Raw genomic sequence first — 12,922 nt, forward strand, 5'->3', positions numbered from 1 at the left:
ATTTTATTTGGCCTACCCTAGAGACTTCAGAAAGAGAAACTTCTCCTTTGCTGAACTCAAAGCAGGAAAAGTCTAAAACAGAAGATTTTGAGGGCTATCACCTAGAGACAGGTGACCTGAAAAATAACAGAAAACCCTTACATATCACTTCAAACTCCAGATCTGTTTTTTTTAAATGATTTTATTTATTTATTTGACAGAGAGATCACAAGTAGGTAGAGAGGCAGGCAGAGAGTGAGAGGGAAACAGGCTCCTTGCTGAGCAGAGAGCCTGATGCAGGGCTCCATCCCAGGACCCTGAGATCATGACCTGAGCTGAAGGCAGAGGCTTTAACCCACTGAGCCACACAGGCGCCCTTCCAGATCCAGTTTTAAACTAGTTTGTCAGTTAAGAAAGTCGATACATTCATTTTATTGGTTAAGCTGGTTTGGGATGGATTTTCTGACATTTACAACAGAAAGAACCCTGGTTGTTATCCAGACTAAGCATAAAGGGGATTTACAGATATCATTCAACATATCCACAGGCTTTATCTTGAGGATCCCTAGAGTATATAATTGGTAAGCTCAAAAGATTGTTTTATGGGCTTTGAACAGTGCATAATTAATCAGCTTAAATTACACATTTTCTTTGCAAATCATCCTGTGTGCTTTTTTGGGAAGGCTGGGATTTATAAATTGAGAGTCCTATATCTTCTCTTTTTCTTGTGAGGGAAGGGGTCCAATCACCAATCACATCCAATAATTAATTGCATGGTTTTCAACTTAGACTTTAGCACATTTATTTATAACGTGATGTTCCTTGGGCCACACTTTGAGAATACTGAAATAGGAATATATAATTTTTATCTTTTCCCATACTCTTCTCCATCTTAGTTCTATATAAGCTCAGAGTCACTGTTAGAATTTATTTTGCATATCAAATTAAATTATAGGTACAATAAAGTGACTTCTAGAATTTTGTTTGCATAGGATCGTCTGTGAATAATATTGGGAATTTTGTGGAAGTTTAGGTCTGTGCTAAATTCTGTCATCCGAGTTTGGAAACTGTGAGACCATGTGTGGAAATTCCTCCTACCTTGTGAGGGGGTAAAGGACTTTTGTAGAATAGAGTATAAACTAAAGTGGATTCATGGTCATCTATCTGCACTTGGGGGCAGAAGTCATCTGACATATGGGGGTAGAGCACCTGTGAATTCAAAGACCAGTTGCATCATAATATCCATTACTAGTGGGTTTACATTAGGGCTATGCTTCAGCTGCTTTGTGGAAGCAACTACACTAGAACTGTCCAGATTCAGAGGGGCCTAGTAGCTTTTTGAAGGGGTTGTGTGGGGAGAGAAACATTGTGGACTTCCTAGAACAGTGAAAGTATCCACTGCAGGGAGCTGCTACTATAGCTGCTTGATCTAAGGACTGGAAAGCCACAGCTAACATCTCATGGGAGCACTTGCTGGGAGTTATCACAGATGTTTATTAAACATTATCTGTATTCAAGGATCTTGCTAACTTCAAGAGCATAGTCAGAGAAGTCAAGGCATGGCTCCCCTAAGAGATCTTGAAATCTGGAATGAGACGAAACAGTCTTGAGTGCCAGACCTATCCAGGGGAGATAACAATATCCATCCGCCTGGATCCTTGTGAAAAGTAAATACTGCAATCTTTTATAATATGAAATGCTTAGCCCTGAAACATGGCAAAAACCTCAGTAAGTGTGTCATTGATGATTATTCTCATTTCTTCATTGTAAATTGAGAGATATGGAAGAATATGCATGCTCTGATAAGAGAAGAGTTGGAAAACCATTGTCAAGATGTGTGGTTCAGTTGCAGGAAAGGGAGAGAGGGGCACCATGAGCTCTTGGAGATTGTCTTAATTTCTATTGGATTCCCTAACCGGGACCCAGGAGTGATGGCTCTTTCATTCATTCTAGATGTTTTCTCAATTCAAATGTGTGTGTGTGTGTGTGTAATAGCTCCCTAAGAAATTATAATTGCTTACTTGGCAAGTTTTCCAAATGTGACTAGGATTCAAATATGTGACTTAGATGATCTGTTTTCCTTGGTGACTGACATACCAACATTTATTGAGCCCTTATTCTGTGCCAGGTACTGCATTTAGAATACTTTATTACATAAATTATACAACATAGATACTATTATTATCCCTATTTTACAGATGAAGTGAATGGGGCTAACTTCCTAATCACATAGTTAACATTATTAGAGCTGGAATTTAGTCCTAGCCATCCCTGTTCCAGAGTCCACATTCCTACCCACTGTACTTTTATGAGCCCCTGATGAATGGTCTAAGATTCTCAGAACATTTAAGATTATTTCCTAGTTCATGAGTCTGCTCTTAACCTCTTGGGCCATTCCTGATTCTATAGATACAGAATGACAGAAATGGAAGATTTTTTTGGCACCCTGATTAAACCTGACTCCCATCCCCTGAAATATAAGGAAAGTCCACCCACACCTGCCACCTACCCCTGCCATATAGCCATTATCATCTGATTAGTTAATCCCAGACTGGGTTATTATATATTTAATTGTTAACTGTCACCATTAAAATCTTTCAGCTTACTCTCTTTGCCGTGGATCCTGTGGATCCTGTGGTTATCTAGATGTGAATCAGTCGGGGAATTAACTAATTAGTTAAAATGTACAACTCTAGGTCCCACTCCTGGAAATTCTTTTTTTTTTTTTTAATTTATTTATTTATTTGACAGAGGTAGATCACAAGTAGGCAGAGAGGCAGGCAGAGAGAGAGAGAGGAGGAAGCAGGCTCCCCGCTGAGCAGAGAGCCCGATGCGGGACTCGATCCCAGGACCCTGAGATCATGACCCGAGCTGAAGGCAGCAGCCCAACCCACTGAGCCACCCAGGCACCCCACCACTCCTGGAAATTCTGAAGCAGTTGGTCTTGTTGGTTCCCCAAGCATCTGCTTTTGTAAGTGCTCCCAGTATTTCTGACTTAATGTTTTTGGATCATGATGAAGAATATTGTTGTATATAGATAAATTTGTCAGAAAATGTGGACTTTGTCCTTAATATTAGAATTGTGTTAAAATACACAGACATAGGGCACCTGTGTGGCTCAGTAAGTTAGGTGTCCAACTCTTGATTTCTGCTTGGGTCATGATCTCAGGATTGTGAGATTGAGCCCCGCATTGGACTCCACAGTTGGCAGGGAGTCTGCTTAAGATTCTTTCCCTCTGCCTCTCTCTCTCTCTCTCAAATAAATACATAAATATTAAAAAATACACAGCATATTAATATGAGCAGATGAAAATGATCAAGTTTATATAAACTTTAATATATACAAATTTAAGTATATTCTGTTTTTTGATATTAGCTATGTGATCTCTTCTAGTTATAGACATTTAACTTGCTTATTGAGACCATTCTATCTTTTTCAAAACATTTTCACATCCTAATTTTATCCTTTGGAATTTATGAGATCCAAATGAGGAGAATACGTAACATCCCCCATTTTACAGTTGAAGAAACTGAAGCTAAATAAGCAAGGTTAGATGACCTTTCTAGGTTAATTAGGCTTGTAATTATTGATCTTGTCTGTGTTTATGCCACAGGATGCTGCCTTACATTGCAATCAGAATTGTCTGTAGTAGATAGAGAATTCTTTAAAGGCCATCCTCAAACTCCTAAGACAGAGGACATTGTTGATGCCTTGGGTAAAGGAGGGTTATCTAAAGGCATCTTAAGTATGAGGTTCACAATGAGACCATACTCAGAGAAACTCTTCTACAAGTAGTACACTCTGCTTTTGATGTTCCTAGCTCTATCTTTAATGGTCAAGCCCTAGCCAGAAGATTAAGGAAGAGGGCATAGAAAGAGCTCAGAGATCCTCTAGCCCAAACCACTCATTATTCACAAACACAGAGCTCAAGAGGCAATGTGTGTTCTGTCCAAGGAGGCTACAAGGAGTTAATGACAGAGCCATTGCCAGGATGCCTGTCTCCTGAAGCTCCACAATAGGGGGAATGAACCCTGGGTTGAGAGTCAAATAGACTAAGCTTTGAAATTTGCCTTTGTCCTTCACTGGGATTGCGATCTTGGGCAAGTCACTTAACATCTCTGAACCTCTGATTCTTCATCAGTGAAGTAGGGATAATAATGCAAACCCCACGGACTAGTTTTTCAAAGTACTGATATTTCAAACCAGCTGGCCTGATTCGGGGTATTTCTCAGTGAATGATGGTGTTCTTGCCTGGCTTTCTTTTGATTCAAAGCTCATTTTTCAGGCCAAGTCTAACACCAAATAATTTGTTCTATGGCTCTTTCTATATATATCATTTCTTAGATACCGCCACATTTGTAAAGGGATATCCTACTACATATTCATGAATGCAAATTGGCCTCCCAGGCTGCAGCCTTTGACTCTGCAAATTTAGATGTGGATATTAACAGACATTTCTGCAAGTGGCTCTGGATTATATTAGCCAGAAGCTGGAGGGAAAATGGCCAGGGAACACCAAATAACCTTTCTTCCTGATTATTTTTGATCTTGGGAGGAGCAGAAGGAAGTGGGAGTCTCTGTGGGATGGACTCCTGTAGAATCCCCAGCACCCCAGGATGGTAAATGCCATCAGGCAGAGAGTGTTGCTACTTTATGCGCTACTCTTTGTGCAGCAGCTGACACATAATAGCATACAATTACTAGTAGAATACATAGTTAATATGTATTGAGGAAAACAATTTCTAATTTTAACTTTTAATAGTTTCCCACATCCTATTGCTGGCTCATTTATTTCACTTTGATTAGTTTGTCCCTCTCGTATGCTATAACCTCTCCAAAGGCGGGTTCTAGTAAAACTGGTCACACAAGTAGCTCCAGTTCATAAAGTATCTACTTGTAGTAGATAAATTATCTACTAGATATACCACAAACAATATATTCCCCACATTTTTAATGAAGTTGATCATTATTCCCACATAACAGATGAAGAAACAGGGAGATTAAATAACTTGTCCAGATCACACAGCCTGTTTGTAGCAGAGCCAGTGGTTGAATCCAAGGCCCATATTCTTCACCATCATACTTTTCTATCCCACACAGTGTTTTTCAGACAGTTTGCACATGGCATATGAACCATGATCAGTGGAGCTGTATGAAGTAAAAATCTGGCATGGATGAAGTGGCTTTTTCAGTCTGTTTTCACTCTGGACAGCCCTTGGCTCTTCTAGAGCTGTCCATGGTGCTGTTTCCCCATTGCCTAACCCTGTTCAGGCTTGTCTATACCAGGAAATGCCTTCTCCTTGCAGTTTCCCACCAGTTCTTTTCATGAAAATTTGCTTTGTTGTATTTTGTTAGCTGGCATTTATAAAATGTTTGTGCTGAATCCATATTATGGTCACTTTATAGAGTAAAATATTTAATTCTCACCATAACCCTATGAGACAAGTTTTATTACTATTTCCTTTTTAAAGATGTGGAAACTGAGGTTCAGGAATTTTTTTTTAAGATTTTATTTATTTATTTGACAGAGAGAAATCACAAGTAGATGGAGAGGCAGGCAGAGAGAGAGAGAGGGAAGCGGGCTCCCTGCTGAGCAGAGAGCCCGATGCGGGACTCGATCCCAGGACCCTGAGATCATGACCTGAGCCGAAGGCAGTGGCTTAACCCACTGAGCCACCCAGGCGCCCCGAGGTTCAGGAATTTTAAGAAATAGGATCAAGGCCATAGAAGTATGACACATTCCATTGTACCCTTCTATTTGTTCTTTGTTCTTGGGTCAGAATCCTAAATGCATAATGACTGAATGGGCTACTGTACTAACCATACCTTAGAGTTATAAGTTTTGAAGATTTCAAATGATGCCTCACATTTGATCTTAACACCAGCTCCCAAGGATGAAAATATAACCACAATCAAACAACTTGAGTTATAATTAGCAGCAAATAGTCACAAGGATGAAAGGCCTTGGTGCCCTATCCATACCAACCATTGCTCCTGACCTGCTGCCCCTACACAACCCTTCCAGGCTGCACTTCTACATTTTCTCAGAGGCCTTTCCACAAACAAGTGTCTGGGAGTGGATACTACAGACCCCAAAACCATAGGGAAGATATTTTGGTACAAGGAATATCTTTGATGTTTCTCAAGTATCATGACCAGGCATTTGCCTTGCTTAAGGTCAACCTTCTCTTTAACCCACGTTAAACTGACACTAGACTTGGGTTATGTTGGAAAGGTGTTAAGACATGTAGTCTTGTGAGTCCTGGAGAGTTGGGGAATCAAAACTCAACTTTCTTGTTGTGAAGAAGCATTTATTTGAAGGACAACATTTCCTTTTACTTCGCTTCTATTACCTTTGCCATGCTAAATTAAATTCAAATGTTTTGATTAAAAATTGAATATATTTCAATTCTGCTTAAATAGATTTATTCAATATAGCCATTTTCCCACTCATGTATTTATTCTTAATAAGGAGAAAGACAGTAGAAATGATGTTCAACAAATGGTATTGCTGTTTCCCCCCCTCCTTGGAATATGCAACTTTCAGTGATTTTATTTTAACTTTTTTGTGCATAGTTTTATTACATAATTGTTAAAAGTTTTAAAAAACTATTTTATTTTCAGAAATCACTACTAAAGAAAAAATAAATTATTGTGTGTGTTTGCTGTGGTTGTTGTAACCACCACCATTAAAACAACTGGGATTTATTTTCTCATGGATCTGAAGTCCAAAAATCTGAAATTGGTATCAGTGGACAAAAATGAAGGTGCCACAGGGACATACTTCATCTGGAGGCTTTAGTGGAGAATCTGCTTCTTGCCTAATTCAGTTATGATGACTGCTGGCACCATCTCAGTCTTCAAGGCCAGTATCTTTAAATTCTCTCTGTTCTATCTTCACATTTCCTTCTCTTCTATGTTTAATCAAATTTCTCTCTGCCTTCCTCTTTTAATAATACATGTTATTGCATTTAGGGCCCAGCCAGATATCTAGAATCACCTTCTGATTTCAAGGTCCTTAACTTAAAACATCTAGGTAATATTTACAGATTCTGGGATTAGGATCTGATGTTTTGGGGGACCATTATTCAATGTACCATAAATAGTTCCCAAGGGGAGAATGATAACCAACAAAGATTTCATACCTGTTCTTTTTTTTTTTTTAAGATTTTATTTATTTATTTGATAGAGAGAGATCACAAGTAGATGGAGAGGCAGGCAGAGAGAGAGAGAGGGAAGCAGGCTCCCTGCCGAGCAGAGAGCCTGATGTGGGACTCGATCCCAGGACCCTGAGATCATGACCTGAGCCGAAGGCAGTGGCTTAACCCACTGAGCCACCCAGGTGCCCTTCATACCTGTTCTTTAAATGGATTCATGTGAAGCTCTAATTTCATGCCCTGTATCAGCTGTGTGTCTCTAATTAGATGACTGTATGGCCAATTTACCTGGGATAATTCTAGTTTAAATACATTGCCTATAGAATTATTAATACACTCTCTTTACCCTCAACAGTGTTTTGGTTTATGTAATAAATTATATGACCATAAATTATAACTTCCATATGCTATAGCATATGTCTACAGGCCAGGCTCTTTTAGGTTTACAGGAAACATGATCTTGGGGCCAGAGAACCTTGCTGGGGACAAAGCAGACATCATATTCCGCCATATCCCTCTTCTAAAAGAAGCTGACAAATGATAATGAGAGAGCTTATCAGCGGACTCCTCAGTGGGTCTTGGGATGTATAAAGGCAGAGAGGCTGATGATGGGCATTTAAGCTGCTGTAGGCTCTTGTGCTTTCACTTGCCCTTGTAATAGTGTCTAATTGCAGAGTAAGGACAAGGGCATTCATCTGCTGATGTTCTCTGCTAGGCCGCATGGACACAGGAAGGCTTGGCATCTTCTCTCTTCACCACTGCTATCAATAAATTTGCTTGGTACTTGGATGCCTTCTGGGTACATAATCCTAGAAAACTGATGCTCCTGCTGTGTTAATATACTCTTCTACCTTTTAAATAATATTGAATTAATTCATGTGAATTATCAGTAAAACTTAAGAATAAGAACAGGGACTGGTAGGGATGTTCCAGGAAGGGTATCTTCAGCCTGTTCCATTGCAGATCATCTGTATAAATAGTTGACTTCAGACAGTTTTATTTTTTTCTCTTATCCTTCCTTTCTACCTTCTTTCCTTCCTTCCTCCTTCTAAATATCCTTTCTATTAGTAGTTTAATTTAGATGCTACCAAATTTTGTAGTAATCTTTGTAGGTAAGGAATCCTCAACTCAAATATGTTAAGTAATTTACCAGAGGGTTACTCAGATATAGGCTGAGCTGGCAATCAAACCTGAGCCATGTGACTTTGAAGTCCACATTGTTAACCATTCTAGTCCATTCCTCATTTCCAAAATGGGTTATCAGTTTAAAAATGGACAACTTTGGGGGTTCCTGAGTGGCTCAATTGATTGAGCATCCAACTCTTGATTTCAGCTGAGGTCATGATCTCAGGGTTGTGGACTCAAGTCCCACATTGGGCTACTCACTCAGTGGGGAATCTGCTGGAGATTCCCTCTCTCCCTTTCTCTCTCTCCCTCTCCCCCATCTCTTTTTCAAGATAAATAAATCCTTAAAAAATAAAAATGGACAACTTTATAAGCTATAAGGTTCAGAGAAGGTATCTGTGTACTAACAACAGTCAGGACTAGCTCTCTGGAAGTTATGGCTGGGTTTGGAGAGAACTAGGCTAACCGATAGCAATGAGATCAGAGAATACTAAAAATAGAAGACAGTTCATAGCACTTAAATTCAAATAAATAGCCTGCAAGCCAGAATTTAAGGGAGGTGATGATGTTACAGAAAAGTCCCAGGAGACTATAAAGCAATTAAAACAAAAGCACAGAAACCAGAAAGGAAGGCATCCTTGGTAGCTTATGTAAATGCTCTCATCTGTGATGGTAGCAAGAGGACAAAGAAAGCTGGGAACCAGGCACTGAGTCAGAGTGGCTAAGATACAGAGAAGATTATAAAGCCCAACTAAGAGATATCTCTTTTGCTGAGAACTAACAGGGAAAGGATGGGACTCTTTCGAGGAAGATCTGGCTGCTCCACATTTTAGCAGACTATAGTTGTCGCTCATTCAGGATTTGCCTTACTGCAGACCGCCATCTCCCCTAAGGGCATAAACAAACCCAGGCCATTTTGGCCCACCAAGCCAAATATACTCCAGCACATCTGGTGGGGTTGGATAAGGTCTTAGATGACCTGCTCTGCAGTTAGACTTCTCCCTCTTATCAATCTCACTTCCTCCAACACTCTCCCACAGGTGTGGTATCCAGGATGCCAAACTCCATCTTATTATCTGCTTCTGAAATACCAACATTTAGTAGAATCTGAGAATCCTCAAGCCCAACTCTCCTTTGAAAAGAATTAATGTGCTTCCTTCCCCCACACTAAGGAGAATTCTATAGTCAGAAGGGTAGAATGTCCTAGATATGCAAGAAGGGAGGACCCTCTTAAGAAACACTTGTTGTATACCAGGCCTACTGCTAGTTATGGTCTGACCTGCAATCTAGAGACCTTATTTCTCTTTTCCTTAATTAGATTCTGGGGCCTAAGCATTGCTTTCTGGAAGCAGACAGATGGGATACAAACTATAGAGTATTCAGTTGGCTAAGCATTCTTGGATTTTTGTTGGCTTACTCACATAGTGAAGTGTGTTAGATCAAAATGTTCCCAGAGCTGACACCTTCAGAATACTTGATCACCAGCTGCCAGATTTGGAACAAAAACAGCACCACTTCCCAGTCTTTTGGGTAGTACTCATTAACCAGTTCTGGAGGGTCACATGGCTCTGAGTTTTTTCATCCTCCACCCATTCTGACCACTGAAACGTGTGACAGCAAAGTCCAGTTCAGCTGGGTGGTTAACACAGTTGTATGAGATTGGTGTCACTCAGCTGCTCTACAAAGAGGACTCCCGTGAGAGGGGTAGGAATCACAAATGCTCCATGCCTTTTCTATCTTGGAGGATGACAATCCTAACAACCTTGCTGTCCTTAGCCACAAAATGCAACATGGAGGGGTGTGTATCATCTTTAGAGCTCCTACCATTTATAGCATTGAGTCAAATTTCATGGGTCTCTATTTGACAGATTTAATGTCCAACAACTCCTGGAGAAAATTTATCCAAAGGGTCCAGAGATGAAAAAATTTGCCTGTCTGCAAAGAGGAGTGAGTGAAACGTTTCCACACAGAATCTTCAGCAGGTTATAACCCATAAATCTGTCAGCAAACTTTATCCTTCATGTGCATGAAATTATGCAAGCTTCTTTTTTCTTTATTGTCATTTGAATTATGCACTCTGTATTATAGATAGATCAGCTCTTCTTAGGCAGCTATAATGGAGCCGTTGGATGACAGGGATATGTTTTATTTTTATGTCAACCTGCTCTGATTCAGTGTTTAGGGTGACATATAATCAGATATCAAGTTAAAAAAAAAAAGTCCTGTGTTCAGTGTAAACCTCCTTCCATCATGACCAATGAGATATAATTGGTGCTATTGACAGCCCTCTGGCCTGCATCGATTTTCTATCAGCCTGAAATCTGATGACAACTGTTTTTTCCCCCACTCTATTTGGCTATAAACTATCACAAAGGAAAACTTATGTAAATTATAACTTGTTATATGTAGCCATGTGCTTTTCCAAAAGAAGCAAACTTGGGCATACGTTAAGTGTTACAACAATAAAATAATTACCATTTAGTGACTGTTAAGCAGGGCTGCCATGTACTGCTCTTCAGAGACCCTCATCTACTTGCCAGTTGTTTGACCAGAAGAAACAGCACATTTTTCTTATTCTCATAAAGGTAATGTGGACTTGCAGAAGGCTTGCTACTGTGTGCCCACATACTGAAGATTTAATGCACTATCATGTTTAATTTATATGAACTCATATAAGGTAAATATTATTACTTGCAATATACAGCTGCGGAAGATAAGCCTTATAGAAGCGATGCAAATCATCCAAGGTCAGAGAACCAGCAAACGGAAGACTCATTTCAAGTCTTGGGAAACTGCAGAGTCCCGACTTATTTCCCCTTAGCTGCTCAAGGTCTGCACCAAGAGAAGCCTGTCTATAGAAAGGAGCTGTGCTTTTTCAGTAGTCAGATTCGGTACCAGTTGTCTCATCTGCAATTCTCTGGAGCTGTCTGTTGTAGATACTTTTGCCTACAGTTTTCCTAAACAATCTCAAAGCACTAGCCAGAAGGAAGTGAAACTTTGAAACAACAACAACAAACTTTGCATAGTTGGTTCTTTCCAATCTTTTCTTTCACAATTAATTGAGGGGCTTTGATCTATTTTTTTCAAAGATTTTATTTATTTGACAGAGAGATAGCACAAGTAGGCAGAGCGGCAGGCAGAGGGAGAGGGAGAAGCAGGCTTTCTGCTTTGCAGGGAACCCCATCCCAGGACCCTAGGATCATGACTTGAGCCGAAATCAGCAGCTTAGCTGACTGAGCCACTCAGGCGCTCCGGGTTCAGATCTATTTGGAAAGAAAGGAAAAGAAGTCCAAATGAAAGGATTGGAGAAGGAGCTGTGGAACAACTACAGAGGGACTTCATGGGAATCTAGAAAGAGCTGGGCCCTAGAAATGTCAGCAGCAGAACCCCCAGAAGGACAGCCCCAGAATGTGGCTGCTCTCTCAACTTATCTCTTCCATGTGATCTCTCTGAATCATTAACTGGCTTCTGATCTGCATCTTCTGGGACTTCTTTACAACGGTGTGGCATACATGGGCTGGTAATCTCCACTTTCATGGACCTCTCATTTCTAACGCTGGGGATTGGAATTTCCCTCTATTCAAATTCCTAATAGAAGCATTCTGGATTTTGAGCCAGAGATTCGCCTGTGCATGGGAGCACACCTTCTCGTCTCAGATGTTCCCTTTGAGGTGGGATGGGAGAGGGTGAATAGCAATGCGGTCCTGTGGCTTAGCACACACTCTACAGGGCTGATGGCTGCAGACCTACATAACGGCAGTGCTTTAGACCCACACGTCAGTTCTGAACATACGCTATGTGCTGCTGCCCCTCGGAACAATTGGTTACTTAAACTGTAACCCCTGGAGGATTTTACTAGTTACCAAGCACATTTAGATATGGCCTTAAGAAATACATATATTGGCAACAGGTCTTTGGGGAGAAGGATGATATATGACCGTGAAGCTGGGCAGCTGGGAACGCCCGGCCTGCCCAGGGCAGAAGGCCGCCTGCTTCAGGGAAGCCGAGCACCCGGGAACGCCGGGTCAGCTCAGGGTGGACCGAACACCGCCTGCTTCCCTTTTCCCTTATGGCTCCTTTCTCTTCCTTCCCAGAAGCGCCCGTTGTTAGTTAGATGAGTCCTTTGAATGTGCTTGTTTAACTATAAACTTTAAACACGGGATTAACGTTTGACCTTCATCTATCCTTCTATTTTCTATCTAATAAAAGTGAGACTGTGGAGTTGCTCGTGGCAGCAGTCCTTTTCGACTGTGGTCGCCTGCTCCCAGTCTCTTGCAGCTGACTTGTTTGTGCCTCCTCTCGTCTCCGACTGGAAGCGGCATCTCTGCTCTTGTTCTCACCCTGTACTTCAAACATCTTCCTCGTCTGTTCTCCTTGGTGGTCGATCTCATGGGCATCATTCTCTTTTCTGACAAGTTTATGGATTGGCTATAACATTTTAACTCATCCTCTAACCTCTTATGTGGCGCTCCTTGAGATGCTGTTTCTCATACACATTCTTGAACCCCATCTAATCACACCCAGTTTTCCTATAATACTTAGCTTATTACTACGATTTCCTCTCCTCCTCCTCCTCCTCCTATGCTACTACTGTTACTGCTCTATTACTAACGTGTATATGAATACACTCTTGTGGTTTTTTTTTTTAATGTGTTAGCTC

Source organism: Mustela lutreola, chromosome 4, assembly GCF_030435805.1.
Source record: "Mustela lutreola isolate mMusLut2 chromosome 4, mMusLut2.pri, whole genome shotgun sequence".
Taxonomy (NCBI): Eukaryota; Metazoa; Chordata; class Mammalia; order Carnivora; family Mustelidae; genus Mustela; species Mustela lutreola.